This window comes from Pezoporus occidentalis, unplaced genomic scaffold (assembly GCF_034315485.1).
Source record: "Pezoporus occidentalis ecotype Australia unplaced genomic scaffold, CSIRO_AGI_Poc_V1 ctg33, whole genome shotgun sequence".
Lineage (NCBI taxonomy): Eukaryota > Metazoa > Chordata > Aves > Psittaciformes > Psittacidae > Pezoporus > Pezoporus occidentalis.
Window position 1 is genome coordinate 6,317,209 of NW_026915268.1, and position 16,279 is coordinate 6,333,487.

Sequence of the window (16,279 nt, forward strand, 5' to 3'; positions counted from 1 at the left end):
CTCTGGCTGCTGCAAAGCCCCTCAGTCAGTCATTGTAATCCAGATCTGGAACTGGAAGTGTGTTTTGGGGATGTATCTTGTTGCTTTGTGATGAAGGCCCTGGGAGAATCTGTTGGTGTTGACAGCCCATGACAGTAAATGTCACATGAATTTGGAGGAAGCTCAGGGCCTTCTGGTGACTGCTATGAGAAGAGACATGGTGACAGAAAACCTGATTGATGAGCCATGCCACAAGTAGAGGGAGCACTGAGTGGTGATTGCCTATAATTGAATGGTCCAAGGAAGTTATTTCTGGGGTTCCTATGAGTGGTGACATGCACTCCAGAAGTGTTTGCACAGGGGAGGACTGCAGATTTTAACCCTGGTACTCAGCAACTCCTTGTTAATGCAGCATTAACAGACTTCAAAACTTTAATGGGCTGCTTTAGCTTCATGCCCAGCATAGTAATGAGCCAGTTGACAATCGGAGATGGTCACTCAAGCAATTACCTTTAGAAATGTTCCTTTGCCTCCTCTTTTTAGTGCTTTCTCCTCATGGCTCAGCTCTGTGATCTGACAACATGGAGACGTTGATTATCAAGGTTCTTCCTGACTCTGACAGTGCACTCCTCTGACATGGGCTTGTTGCAGCCATGTTAAACTGATGCTCCTGGCATTAAATGGGAAGGGGAGATGTAGTAGCCCACTTACCCAGCAAAACATCTGCTCACACTGACCAATTAAATTGGCTTCTCTCTCATTAAAACCCTTGTGCAGACTCTGGTATGTCACAGATCTTTAAAATCTCCATTATGAATTCCACTTTCTTCTGGGTATTTTTAGCTTATACTTGAAGAAATGATTATTGTCTCTTGCACTTAAACATATCAATTTTGGCTCCACAGACATCTCCTCTGGGCCACATTCAAAGACCTGAGCTGACTCCAACTGCTGAATCCGTAGGGAGGTTTTCAACACAGCCTGAAGCACTTGGACATTGGAGCTGGGCAAGAAGGGCGAGGGAGAGAAATTCAAGCCCTCCCCGCTTCCCTTTGGTAAATCAGGAGCACATCCCTTACAGATTTACTTGGTTGTGCCAATTTAATGTGATTTCTTCTGAGGGCCAGGAACTACTCAAGGAAGGCTGACAGGTTTTATCAACAGAATGGAAACTGAAGTGATAAGGTGAGAGTTACTGACCTGATAACTAACAAACAGAAAACTTCAGTGTCCCTCAAGCTAAATATTGCACTCAGCAGGTAAGTAAAAGATGGCAACAGCTGTGGTCTTGTCACTGAGAGAGAGTGTGGTTTAGTGTAGAGGAGCAGGAGGTGAACTGTGACAACAAACACATTCAGTTTGCTACAGACTATTTCCCTCTATTACTTTTAATGAGAGCTAAACTCCAAAATGCACAATGGGACAATAATATTTTAGATAGAAGGAACTCTTCGTACAGCTCCTAAATTCTAGACACCCGGTTGCAATTAAAATCATTGCTTGTGTATTATTAATAGCTCACCAGTAGTTTAAGGCTGTTATCAGGTATGGGACCAATTGGTGCTGGCCAGCACACAGCTGAATGAAGAGTAGTGCTGTCCTTGAAGGAGCTGAGTTAACAACCTGAACCCACAGTGCCCAGAGGAGTTTGAAAAATGAGGGAAACGTGGACAGGAGCTGTGTTGAATGCAGCACTGTGGAAGCTGGCAAAGCAACATGGCTGGGTTGCTGTAGTCAGATGTTAGTGAATGCTGCCTAAGTGGGGTTTCATTTAGTTAAATTCTGAAATTGCAGTGTGGGAAGGGCAGATTGGAAAGGAAGCAGAGACCTCTAATAAACGCTGATTTACAAGTAATGGGCACAAAAAGTGCTGCAAGTACGGCAGTTTGTTGTTCTTGCTTTTTTCCCTTATATTTTTTCTTTTCCTGAGAACATGCCGGGGTTGTGTATGAAACCTGGTTGTCACAAGTCTCACACATCCCTTGAAATTCCTGTCTGACAGAATATGAAGGCTGCAGCAGCTGAACAAAAAGGCGCGCGACAGAGCTCTTGTATGATGTCCGTCTCCCCTTTCTGGCACCTGGCCTGTTCAGTACAATTGGGAAAGACAAATGGCAAGTGATTGCTTCCTATTCAACTTCTGCAAGCTAATTTTGTTTTTCACATGGCAGCAGTTTTGTACTCACCACGTTTGTCATTCTGCCATGTATTTTTTCTTCTCCCTGTTGCAGTTCCTTTCCTGTTACAGTTCCTTTCCTTTATAAGGTAAGGGCACCAGAACTACATTTGGTATTTGAGAAGCAGACGCACCATGAATTCATAGAGTGGCAAAGTCATACTTTTCTCTCCTAAGAATTCTGAGCTTTTGCTTTTCTTTTTCTGCCTGCTGTTGAGCACCAAGGTGATATATTCATAGAACTAGCCATTAGAATGTCAGGATGCATTTGCTAAATTGTGCAAACCAGTTCAGAGCCCATCATTCTGTGTGAAGTGAGTGTTGTTTTTTGTGTATAGGTAGATTATAGCTGTCAGGGCTGAAATTTATCTCCTGCTTTATCATGAGGCTTACTCAATGTCATGAGATCTTTAAGGTTTGGTAGTAAATATTATCCTAATTAATTGATGTTTTCTCAGAAATCTTCACTGTTCCACCTACTTTCCAGGTCATTTCTGAACACAGTGAACACCATAGACCTTAATCCCCATGGGAGTCCACTGATGATCATCCTCTACTGTGAAAACTCATCCTACAGTCTAATCTTTTTTTCCCCCAGTATTATTTAACTCTGTGAGGGCCTTACCTGTAGTCCCTGGCTTTTTAGTTTATTAAAAAGCCTTTGATGAGACCTTCAGTGCCTGAAGTTTCTGGAAGCTTGGTGTGAGCTGGAAATGCAAGGGAAATTTCTCAGCTGGATCTCTGTTATTTACATGCTTTTGACTCCTTCAGAGAATTCCAGCAGATTTAGGAGGCTCAGATTCCTTTCACAAAAGTCATGTTTACTTATCCTTAATGTGTTACTTTTATTCATGTATTCAGTCATTCTGTTCTTTACTAGAGCTTCAGCCAATACGACCGATATGGACATTAGACTTAGTGGTCTGTGGGTTCTTGAATCACCACTGGATTTCTTTTTAAAAACTGATTTGTTATTAGTTACCTTCCATCCCTTTGGTAATCACAGCAATTTTCAGCAAAAGGTTACATACTAAGGGGATTAGCTCAGATGATTCATATTTAACATTCTGTAAAGATCTTGCATGAATCTCAGCCACTGATATGTTGTTATTCAGTTTGTCTGGTTGTAATCTACACTTAACAACCTTAAATTAAGACAAGCCTGTTGTGAATGTCTTATAAACAGGGTCCTGGCCTCAGAGTTTCTCTGAGGTTCTCCAGGTGAAGAGAGATGTAAAAAGAAGAGTTTGTAATCTTTTGCGGTGGCATTATCTTTTCTGAGTGCTTCTCTCATACCTGGCTCTTGCAAGCTTCATGCTCTTGATGTGTTCCAAGAAGGATTTCTTGGACTTTTTTATTTCTTTAGCAAATAGCTTCTAAATTCTTTCTTCAGTCTATGTTATTGTGCTTTTACATTTAGTCTGCCAGGATTTATGTTCTTTTTAGTTTTCCTTTTTCAGACACCACTTCAGCTTTTTGCAGAGTACGTTTTAACTTCCAACAGCCTCCCTGATCCCGCTGTTTTGTGCTTTTTGTTTTTCTCTCAAGTCTTTTTTGACAGGTCATATGCATTTGCTTTGAGCCTCCAATATAGGATCCTAAAATAGTCTACCTGCCATCTGAAAATGTTTTACCTTTCTGGCTGCCACTCTGAGTGTTGTTTTTGTTTTTTTTAAGAAATTTCCCCATTTTTGAATTCCCATTCTCTGGAATCAAGCGCAGCTGCTGCATTTGCCAACATTTCTTCATTTCAGAATATGTAGTCATGAATCAGATAAAAGGATTAAGGGTTTGGGCCTAGCCCAGTCTCTAGGAAGCCTGGAGATATTTGTCATTAACTTTTCACTTATGTTAATGTCACTAATTTCATTAACTGAGAAACAGGGAAGGAAATGGCTTTGCCAGGGCTGGAGATGATGGGACTTCCTGCCCTGGAACTTCAGCTGCTTTCTCCAACCTACAACAGAGAAAATGATGGGTCATTGGAAAATAAAGCTGTCTGGGCTGATTTGTGCCACTGCAGTTTGATGCTGACTAGGTGGGGTGGTTCTGGCAGAGCCCATCTACACTGTGCTGGTTGGAACCAGAGTGTGAAAGTAGAGTCACAGTGACAGTGTCCAGTTCCCACATTAACACATGCAGGATTGATCCAGTGTACCAAGAAATCCAGCAGGACAGTGTGTGAATGCAAGTAGCTCTTCCTGTGATAATGCCAGAGAATCAAGAGCTTAGACTACTTCATTATTTCAGTCTGCATATAACAAAATCTTGGATAAGGTCTGACCAAAAAAGGACTAAGACCACAGTTAGTAGAGCCTGCTTTCGTAGCTGAAAGTACCTGTAAAGCCAGAATGAACCAAATGATGCTGGCTACAGTGCAACTGCTGCCTAGCATTGACTGCTTAGCAACAGGGAGAGTGATATGGATGCAGATGAATTGAGTGTTTTCTGAGCAAGCTGGGTAGGAACAGAAGTAATTAGCTGCTAGCTGATGAAAAGGCATGCTTAATTATTAGTATAATTATAGATATAATAGACCAGGAATTATTCAGTAAAAGTAAGAAAGCCAATATGTTACAAAGAAGGTAATCAGAATGGGAGAGAAAATGACAGTGGTGTGAATTCTGGAGAAGAAATGTAATGGATTAAGGTGATAAATCTGGAATCTTTTGGGTTTCCACTCTGACAGAACCGAGTTTAACAATGGTGTAGGGGTCTACAGAGCTAACAAGGTGTGTGGCTTGTATTATTTCTGGTTTTATATAATGTTGATTTATCTGATTGTATGCGAGTGAAATTGAGCTGTATGTTCATAAATCTCCAAACCTGCACAGCTTCACAAAGATCTTTGTTCTCCTTCTAGCAATGCTGGAAGCACAACCATTTAATTTGATGGATTCTGTCAGAAGCTCAGCTTTAGCTGGTTCTGCTCAATATTGGTAATTGATTATAATTATTTGAAAAGGCAGCATTGCTTTCCCTTGGCACCGTGAGAAGTAGTTGTGACTAAGAAGCAGACATGCTAGCCAGCTGCCCTGCCTGGCCAATGCATCTTAAACTGTTTTCAGTGCTGCTGGGGAGATGGCTGGAGATAACAGGCTGAACTGTTCTAACAGAGATGTTAGCAAGATGATGGATAATCACTGAAATGAATAATCTGGGGAAGGTTTTAAGTACATCTCTTCCAATGTCAGAATGGATGTAGATAGTTCTGGTCCTGCTTTTGTGCCAGGGCTTGGACGGGGTGCTAACAGCAGCAGCAGTGATCTGACATCTTCTATATGGATCTGGAATGGAGAGGTCCAAGATACATACAATTTTGTCTAAAATTGTAGGGGTTTCTATGGCAGTGGAATGGGTGACTCTGGCACCAACAGCTCTAATCTAGACTCTTGAGTCTGAGAGTGGTGGTGCCAAATGATTACAAACCCTTTTGCCCACTGCGCTGGTTGGAAAAGAAAATCAAGATACAAAGATTTTACTGAATTACTGTTTGAGGACTAATTATTAAAATGGTTTTTGATTAATGAGTTGTGAGTGAAGCTAGTTTGGCAAATAGCATTTTGATAAGGTATTTGCAAGACAGATAGTCTTAAGATGGTGTGATGAACGTAAAACACTCTAACCTTAATGATGAAGTTAATGCAGAAATGATGTAAATGTGCATGAGTAATTACTGTATGAAGTCACTGGGGTACATCAGGACAAATTGAGTACAGACAAACTCTAATCAGCACAGAATCATTGCAAAGTGAAGCTGGAAGCAATCTCAGGTAATCAGTTGTTCCATCTCCTTCTTCCATAACAGAATCAGATCTCTCATGACATTCTTGGCTTCTTTCTCTTCCATTTTTGTTGCAGACTTTTATCTGCTCCAAGACTGTTACTGCACCTGACTCTGTCAGGCCTGCTATTGCATCTCTCCGTGGTCTTCTCTTTTGAGCATCTCTTGTTCTAAGTCTCTTGATTCAGGACATGTTTTCCAGACCTCTAACTGTTACCAGTTTTCTTGCTGCTTAGTCTTTCAGCCTTTCTTGAGGAGTGGTACCAAAGACCGGATGTTCCTCTGCACTGAGGCGTTACAAATACTGAGTACAGCAAAAGGACAGGCAAGATGTCTTGCAGGTAATTCTTCTGTTAATATATCTGTGTAGTGTTTTCTCTTTGCTCAGGACAATAGCCCCTGTTCAGCTTGTGATCTATCAGAACCTTCAGATCTATTTTTTTCCCAGACTGCTTTCTGCTCTGCTTTCTGTCCTCTATTTGTGCGCTTTACTCCTGCCTAAGTTAAAACACTACGCTTTGTACAACTGAGATGATTCCTGTATTTATAGACAGCTTGTCCAAGTTGTCAAAAATTTGTAATACTGCTATCCCAAATGTATTTGTAACCACTTTTTGCAGATTTAAGCTTGGCAGATTTAATAAACACACAAACCATTGCCTCATCCAGGCTATCAATAAAATATTGAATGGAACTTACGAACAGCTGAGAAACCATTCAATTTGTCCTTTACATTTCACAGTAAACCAGTGGAAACTACTCTCAGAGTGTGGATTCCAGCCTGATTTGTGTCATGACTTCAGCCAGGGCATTCTTGCACTCATCAGTGTTGTGTGGGCCTCAGTGACATTGAGGTATGTGATATCTGCTGTTGCTTCTTTATCCACAAAGTGTCATCCATTGGAGAGTGAAATTAGACTGTCAGGTTGTTTTGTTCATGAGGGATTCATGTTGACAAGTACTCATTTCCTTAGTTTCTGTGTGCTTAGAAATCATTTGTGTTCTTCTGGTGTTTTTCTTTTCCTGGGTGTTAAATCTTTTGGTGTCTTCATTATTCCGTTGGCCTTGAAGATGACTGCTGGTGGTTCCAGCTGTTTGAAAGTGTAAGGACTTTGTGGACAGTTGTGAAGGCAACAGAAACAAACCTTTCAGTAGGAGAATCCCTGGATCAAATGTGACCTTCCTGCGATAAAGCACAGAGACACAAAAGGTTCTCAGCAGAGTGGTGGAAGGAATATTTTAACAAAAAGAAATGATTTTATTTCAATCTGAGAATTTAGGATGCAAATCAGATGAATTTAAAAAACAGATTTCAGGCCAGCTTGAGAGAATTCTGAACAGTTTGAACTACAAGTCTGAGCAGTCTTGTAGGAATGTGGCCAGGATTACGTGAAAGAAGTTGGGGAAACCTCAATTTTATGCTGCACTGACTTCATAATAGATTGGTAGTGAATGTTTAAGAAAGTAGGAACAGAGATTAGACTAAATTTCATAACCTTTTAACCCAGAATGCCTGGATCTCCTCAGCAAAGGGTTTTCTGAACTCTAATATATGCTCACTGTTGACACGGGCTTATCCACAGAACAGAATGACCTTTGCACAGCTCTATGAGAAGTGCGTGAATGCTAAGTTTTAGCATCTCCTATTCACTGTGCCCATGTGACTCTGAGGTTGATCTTGCCAAAACAAGATATTAGACTTTGTCTTGTAGCCTTTCTGCTGGAGTGTTTGATGCTGTGTGTATAGGAAGTGTATGTATATTTATATAAACACTCCAGTGTGTGAGTCAAGAAAAAAAGAGTATACATTGCATTAGTATGAACGATTTGCTGTTTTTCAGAAACCTTGATTTCATAGAATCCCAGACTGGCTTGTGTTGGAAGGGACCTTAAAGCTCATCCAGTTCCAACCCCCTGCCATGGGCAGGGACACCTTCCACTAGAGCAGGTTGCTCAAAGCCCTGTCCTAATTTTTCCCTCAATTCAGTATTCTAATGGGTGAAAATATGCCACTCTTACCTATGCTGTGTGTTAACAAGCCTTTGGGTCAGTACCACTTCCACTGTGCATTTTGTTATGTAGAATTATCACCATGGTTGTGCCTTGAACTGTTTGAAGATTGGACTGCTGGCAAATAAGGGAGCTCAAAAATGTCATCAAACTCCTAAACAGAGGCAGATGTATTATTCCATACTGGCTGCAGGAATTAGGTGTGAGCAAGGGCCCCTGGTATGACTCTTCCTTCTTTCATCCCTTTTTTTCACCATCTTCTGCCATATAAATTCCCTTCTACTTCCTGGTTCTTTACGCTTAAGGAGCTGTAGAACTACTCTAGGAGTCATTCGTGTGTGGATGCATTCTTGCTTTCTGTTATCCTTTGGTTTTGCGTGTACCCTTCACATGGCGGGAACAAAATGTTCTTGGTGGTGAAGCAGAGACACATGTGTGTGTACTGAAGACGGTGTGCCAGGCAACGCAGTACAGATTTTATAATACCCAGTGAGTCATTTCTTAATAGTGAGGAGTTCTGAGTACTAACTCTAGGTGACTTCCACCACAAGGCAGCTGTTAACACATTACTATGAATTTGTTGTGGGGGAAGAATAAAATTGCATAAGTAGCTACATTTTAAAGAGACAGAAATAATAATGACATTAAAATTGGCTGAAAAAGCCTGAGCTACAGTAACAATGGAACGTTTTAAAAATAAATGGGTAGCTAGGAAGGGGTGTAGGGAGACATGCTGTTTGGAGATCACAGAGGCACCTAAGCTTGACAGTTTCTATGACTGCATGAAACGGAGAAACACAGCCAAGCCTCCGCTCTCTCCCAGCATATTCTACTGCACAGCAATCAGGTTTAGTAACACATTGCTGAGAAAAAGACTCCCACTATTTAGTATTCATTATAGATGGCATTTTTCAGATTGCAGCTCAGCAGTGTAAACAAGGCACACTGGAGGAAGAGTGGAGAACAGCATTTCTCCAAGCTCTGATTTATTTCTTGTTGATATTCACTAACTACACAAACTTATGGGAGCACCAATTTTTCGGAAGGGAAAGTAACTCTCAAACCACCACCATTTTCCAGCTTTCTTACAGGAAGCCAACACAACAGGAGGCAAAACACAATTCCTTTCAGTAGGACAGGCGTGTGGCTCCCTTGTGAGGCTGAAACATCTGGTAGATTTGTTTCTGTGCATCGTGGATCTGCAGGCCTGCCTGGGTTCTGCCAGCTGCCCGCTTTAGATTCCATTTATATTGCATTTTGTAAACCTTGTCTGTGTGAGGAGGGAGCCTGCCCCATGTGTAGGGTGCTGCGCTGCTGGGACACCTTCTATTTGTCCGGGAAGCAAAAAGCTTCCCGGACAAACCAGTGTCCTAACACGGACCAGCATCCTAAATACCATGGGGTTGACCAACCTGTCTCACGTCCAACATCAGCCAGTGACATAGCACCCAGAGAGCTGTCCTGCCTGCATGCTTGCCCTGGCAGAGAGGTGCATGGCCCATGCTGCATCCCATGGGAACTGGCCCCTCTTTTTTGGGAGTGAGGTGCCTTTTTTCCAGGTGAGCTGAATGCCAGCCACCCAGAAAAGGAACACAGCTTTTCCATCATCCATGAGTCATTAATTCCTGTGAGCCACAAGGATACCAAGCACTGCAGGAGAGGTGGGAGCTGTGTGTAGGGAAATGCACATGGGCTTTCACCCCAAGCTCCCCATGGTCTCCCCAGAGCCTGCCTAGCAGCAGAAAGATCTGGCATGCTGAAGAAAGGCTGCGTATGACGGCTCTGCTCCATCTGTACTGCCTGTGTGAGCATAGAGAGCCTGTAATAATACAAGATCTTTCAGCTCCCATCCCTGAACAAGTGAGTTCACATCATTCTGCTGACACAGGTACAGTCTTGCTTTTGAATGTGAGTCCTCTTTTGGGAGTTGCTTCTCCACATTCCCTACCTGTCTTTTACCTGGTCCTGCTACAGCCTCCTCATAGACCCTTTTGAAAGCATGGTGCTAGAGGTTCCTCTGCCCACCTCACCCAGCATCCAGTGCCATGTCAGGGGCCTCCCCATCCTTCCCCTTCCAGCTGGAGGTGTTAGATGTACTCTTTCTTCCAAAGCCTCCCTTCTTTGAAAACACCTTGGTGAGTACCTGTATGTTTTCAGAAAGATTCATGGCAGAGTATCTTAGGAGTATTTTATTTTCCCCCACAACTATTCACAGTAATACCTACCTTAAAAATGGGACCTATTCAAAAGTACATGAGCTTCTTAAAAAGAAATTAAAAGCAGCCGCTATAAGGATGCAGAAGATGAGAAGCTGGATAAAAGCCCCCTATCTGAACCTCAGAGCAATATATCACTGAGTGAAATAATTCTACAAGGGACCAAAAGGCAATATTCTAGCAGCAGAATGGAAGAGAGTATTCGAAATCGGGATTTCTGAGCAAATAAAGAACCTATTTAAATAAAAAAAAAAAGGAAAGAAAAAAAAGCATTAACTGTGAAGCTGAAACTGTAGGGCAGACAAGGGAAGATTTTAAGGTGCAAACTCACTAACAGAGTAGTAAAAATACTAGTAAAAATGTTTTCAGAATTGCCAGGATAAGGTACTTTTTGCAGAGGTTTGATCAACAGATGACCAGTCTCTGCGAGGTTTATTGTAAGAGAGGAAAGTTGCTGTTGGAAAGTAAACTGAAGCTTTGTGTTGGTGCTCGCTGTGGTTGAGATAGGTTATTCTCCCATGAGAGTCAAACTTATGGGGACAAGTGTAGGGAACTGTCTCAAATTAAATGACAATAAAATGCATTTTAGGACTAATTGATAAGATGAAGAGTCAGAAATTGCCAAGACCATATGGTAATCACTCAAGAGCTCTGGAGGAAAACAAATATGCAGTTATGGAGCTACTATAGTATGTAACCTGTCACTTAAATCAGTCTCTCTGCAGGAGGGATGGAAGATGGTAAATGTGACAACAATCCCACAGAAGGTCCCCAGGAGCGAAGTGGAGAATTACAGACTGACACACTGCAGTCTGTACTCAGCAAGTGAGGAGAAATTATAAGAAAATAATGATGGAACGGATAAACCCCAACATTTTAGCCTGGATTCTAGCAAAATGTCTTCACCAAAAGGGTTGTCGAGCATTGGAACAGGCCGCCCAGGGCAGTGGTGGAGTTACCATCCCTGGAAGTATTTACAAGATATGTAGATGAGGCCCTTAGTGACATGGTTTAGTGGTGAGCTTGGCAGTGCTGGTTAATGGCTGGACTCGCTCTTAAAGGTCTTTTCCAGCCTAAATGATTCTGTGATTCTATATCAGGGAAAGTTTTTCTAGTGAGAAACCACATTTCACAAACTTGTTGGAGCTCTTGAAACAGTCTTGAAGATGCAACTAGGGTGGCCTAGTCATAACAACATAAGAAAGACTCTAGTGGGCCGGCCCAGTGGTCCATCTGCCTGCACTGTCCACCTATTGTTGCTGTGACCATGATTTTATGTCTCAGTCATATTCTTCTTGGTGCCTTCTCTCTAAATTGAGAAGCCCCTTTAAGTGTCTCTTCCAAAGCAACAACTAGAAATCAGTTTAATCTGGTTGATGGTTTTTTACAAAACTTGTAATTGAACTGTAAAATCCCGTGCCATAGGATGTTATGGATGCTCAAAGTTTACTTGTTCTCTAGGGGTAACAGGAAAAGTTAATGGAGAGAAGTTAAAGCATAACCTGTTAAATAGTAAAACCAATGATTGTGACTCAAAAAGTCCCAAGACACATATTGTTAGAAACCAGAATAATATTCCAGGAAAGCACCACTGCATACCTGACATGTTCTTAAACTCCTTCCCCAGGCATCTCTATTGAAAACCAGATGCTGCAGTAGAGGAACCTTTGATCTGACCCAGTGCAGTTCGTGTGCTTCGTTATGTGCTGTCAAAATCAAATGAAACATGGGTATGCATGTAAACACTTTTGATGGCACCGCTGAACGCTGAATAGTGAACGTTGAACTCATCTCCCCACTCTACAAGCAAACAATGAATTTTTATTTGAATGCTAATGAAGATCTCACCACGGTGCTGCTGGGTCTCATCTAGGAATATAAAAAGAAAAGCTGGATGGCGGAAATAAAGAAAGGATCTTTAGAAGGGGATGTAAATGTATTGGAAATATTGATGTCATTAACCAGTCACAGGTCAAAAATATACTTGAAGCTACTAATGTAATATGAAGTGGATAAACAAGTAGGAAGAAGAAAGTCTTCTTACAATTAGTGCATCTGTTCTGAACTGAAAAGGAGAAATGTGTATTTCCTGTATCACTTTAACTCCAAATAAGCCAGGGTTTGTAGTCAAAAAGCAGATCTTCCTACAGCCATCTAATCTATTCCTGATCTCTTTCAGTTTTTGAGTCAGAGCTGAGGCAAGCTTCTTTTACAAATTGGTGTTGCAGTCTTCTAAAAGAGCTGTTCCTTGCCAGGAGAATATTACATAGAGTTCTGAGAAAAATGCAGGGAGTCAGCTTGTTTGAGAGCTAACTGATGCTTACTCACAACACTGATAAGCCTGACATTTACGGAAGAGTGCCACAATTCTCAGTCCAATGAAAAATCCCAAGAGGATGTTTTTTTTTCCTCAGTGATGCTTCACATTCTATTGACTCAGGATAAACTGGAGTCTTCTCAAGTGTTTTACCCAACAAAAATAATAATGTGGAATCCAACTCCTCCGCTTGAATTACGTGCAGATGTACTGGCTTTCCTTGGCATATTTATTAATGGTTGTGGTATGTTTAATGATGCTCTACAGCATGTCAGTGCCTTACATGTCATATTTCATTCCGGTAGTGTACTAAAAGCAGTTATGCAAGAGTTCTTGGTGCCTTGATTGCAATTACAAAAATTATGCTTGGAATAATGCCACTTTGCACTTCCATAGGAAAGCCAAAGCTTGCAGTAAATACCTGTTTATGATATTAGGCAGTTTTGTGGCTGTTAGTGGTGTTGCCTGTTGGTCTGTGCTTCGCCTTCCTGTAGCAACCATAATACCTGTCCGTGCTGGATTCTTCAGGAACAGGCCCTGCCTGAAGAAGCCTGTCAGAAGGCTTTTGAATGTTCAAGTAGATTATGTCAAGCAGTTCCCTTTTGATCATTATTATAAAGATATGTTCAAATGATTCTGAAACATTACCGATGCACAACTTTCACTGCAGACACTGTGATAATTAGCTCCCACCATATCATATTCCTTATCTAGGAGTTCCGTTATTCTTTTAATTATCTTTTTGACCAACTCTCAATGTACAAAGCTTATTTCTCTGTGGCTCATCTTTTAAAATAGACAAGAAATCCAAATAGTGGCTAAGAATTTTCTGACAAAATTGGTTTTTGGGGGGAGGGAAAATTCTTATCTATGAAAACTTGAACTTTTCACAGAAACATATGTTCCAGATGCCAGGAGTTGAAAAATCCATCACTTCAGGTGGTAGTTTGTTCCCAAATTTAATCATCACTGCTGTTAAAAAATGTGTGTTTCATTTCTGGTTTGAATCGCTTTCATTTTTCAGCCCTTAGTCTTTCTTCTCTCTCTGCTAGATTAAAAAGTGCTGGTTGATATTTTCCCCTTGTGAAAGCATTTATGGAATCGCCCCACAATTGAGCTGTTTAAGTTTTTCAGTTACGTGTTCTTCTCTCCTCATATACTTTTTTATGACTCTTTTCTGCCCCCAATCTGATCTTTCAACAACTTTAAATGTGAACATCAGAATCAGATATAGTAGTGGGTTTAGTGATCCTGTACCCAGAGGTTGAACGGACTCCTTATTTCTAATCCCTTCTCCTATTTTATCACACTTTTACCTTGAGCATTTGCGGTGAGTTCCTTGCCCATTAAGACCTCTGAAGTCATAACCGTTGCACTCCAAGATGGAGTTTTCTGTTCTGTAAGAGCAGCCCATATTCTCTTGTCGGTTCACTGACTGCCTCTTCTTGAGCTCACTCCTCTTGTACCTTGTATAATATTAAGTAGGGAACAGCTTCTCTCTTCTTTGATGTTCAGGATCTAATACTTCTAAAAGCAGTCACACTAGCTCCTATAAATTGGTTCTCTAACTCTTTTTTTTCCTTTGTGCCATTATATCGATTTATTTATGAATAATAGAGGTCCCCATGTTTAGTATTCCACCTCTCAACAGGAAGCACTCAGTCTTTCTCTGGTGAGTGATGGGATAACTTTACTCATATATTTACATTCTTACTGCCAGAGAGGTTCAGTGTGTTGTCTTTTCCAGTAAAATTTGAGTCTGACTAGATTCCTTAGAACATTTTCTTTGATATATATAAAAAAATTCATTCAGTTTTATAACTTAAACTATCTTTTCTGTAGTTTCTGGCCACATATTATGGTGTATTATCAGTTCTGTTTGGTTTGTTACTGGGATTTAATGTTTTCTGCTATGGCAAGATGTGATTTTATTACCTGTTTTTTTTTAATTGACAGCCCCCCCCCCCCCATTTTCTATACATGTATTTATAGCTCTTAATTTGAGGGACACCTTTGTTTAGCTTCTTAGTCCAATGTCATTTTGCTATAATAAGTCTTCACCTCTGAAATGTTGCTATCGCTGTTCTAAGCTTTTTCTCTGAACTCGCTGGATACACAGAGTGTTTTTGTTTTACCAACCCTTAGCAATCTGCTTGCCTTAGCTTATGACAGATTTCCCCCAGCTCCCACTTAATTAAACACATCAGATATGTTTTCCTTGTGAAAAGTCTGATTTCACTTTTGACTTGTGATGGAGACCATCACCTCCAGATAGCATCTTCTTCCCCTCTGCCTAATTAGAGTTGTGTGTGTAACTGGAAGGATTTCATAGAAACTGTCAACAGTACCCCGGGGCTAAATCTTCTAACCAGCAGTCTGACTTTGCCTTCCAGGATTCTTCAGTTGCATTTCCCTTTAAAATCTGTGACATGCAGTAAGACCTCATGCGCCTCTCCAGCACTTTCTAGCATCCACCTAGGTGTCTCTTGAAAGACCCCTTCATATTCTGCCTGTAAGTCAGCAAATCTGTCATCACATGTGTGGCTGCTGGTGTGCTCCTGGTATTTAAATTCCCATCAGCAGAGCAGACCAAAAGTTCTTGACTGAAAATGTATTTTCAGATATAGCCTTCCTAGAGTTGTCATCTTGCTTTCCCTCAGCTGGAAGGCAGCTTCCTGCCACGTTAATGGTATGCTGTGCTATGCTAAACTATCCACTGTGAGAGGAGGCTGAGCCTCCTCAGAGGTGAGAGGAGAGCAAGCAGTCTGAGCTTGGTCTGGTCCCTTGTGTCCTTTTACACTGGTTTTGTGCCTTATGTTTGTTCTCTATTTGTTTCTCCAGATTAGAAGCTCTGGCCTCAGCCTGCTCTGGGTGTGTGCTGTGAGCGCCATGTGGGCAATGAAGACAGTAGCTGAAGCAATTACTGAAGCATTAGTGACTACCCTGGAAGCTCTCAGAAGGCAGGTGAGATCACTGAGTATTACAGAAAGGCAAACACAATTTACTTTTTTGAAAAACAGAAGTTGGGGAATTAGAAGCCACTGTTCCAGCCATAAGTCTGAAAAAAACCCCCAATGATCAATTTAAAGCAAACAGAAGATAAAAAGGAAAAAAGAAGGAAAAAAAAGGCATAGATTTACCAAGAATTAATCGTGCAGTCTTACTCTAATTTCCTTCTTTGAGAAAATAATGTCTAGTAGATGAAGAGGAGGCAGCAGATGGGACATATTTTGCTTTAGGAAAGCTTTTGAAACTGTTCCACATGATTCTCTCAGAAGCAGACTAAAGAAATATGGTCTAGATCAGTGTGCCCAGTATTTCTGGCTGGGTGAGACACTTACCTTGTTTCTGTATAAGGGAGAGACCATCTGTTGCAGCCCTTCCTCTAATGCGTAAGTGTATTGTGCAAGCATAGAAAAGCCAGTGCTTCCTGGGGCAATGAGATTTATTGCATATGTGCAGACAGGATCATATACTGCCATGATCAGAGGCACTGAGTGTGCTCCCAGCAAAGGTGGCCCACAGTGTTCTCAAAATAGCCCATTCAGCAGGCAGCCCTCCTCCCTGTGGACTCTAGTCTGAATGCAGAAAGGAGCAAGGGAGACCTCAAGCAAATTTATTATGGTGCAGTTCATAGCTTGAGGTTCATCATTTAGAAGGTATATGATATTGCTGTAATGTGTGTGGTGATGGTGCACAGTCAGATTGGGAGGTTATTTCGACTGGAGTCCTGCTGGTATATGTCCTGGGCCCAGTTCTATTCAGTTTTTTAATTAATGACCTATATGGTTTAAAAA

The 16,279-nt window shown here is 41.3% G+C and overlaps 1 long non-coding RNA gene across 4 annotated transcripts in view; it reads left to right on the forward strand.

Moving 5' to 3' along the window:
- LOC134169049 (uncharacterized) overlaps positions 1-16,279 on the forward strand; it is a 38,023-nt gene that overhangs the window by 5,490 nt on the left and 16,254 nt on the right. For 3 of the 4 annotated variants that reach the window (XR_009966737.1, XR_009966739.1, XR_009966740.1), the window contains 4 exons: positions 885-4,133; positions 5,019-6,280; positions 6,682-6,793; positions 15,324-15,446. This is a non-coding gene — a long non-coding RNA (uncharacterized LOC134169049). Of the gene's footprint in view, positions 1-522; positions 763-884; positions 4,134-5,018; positions 6,281-6,681; positions 6,794-15,323; positions 15,447-16,279 lie in introns of all 4 variants that reach the window. The other variant, XR_009966738.1, reaches the window with a different exon arrangement.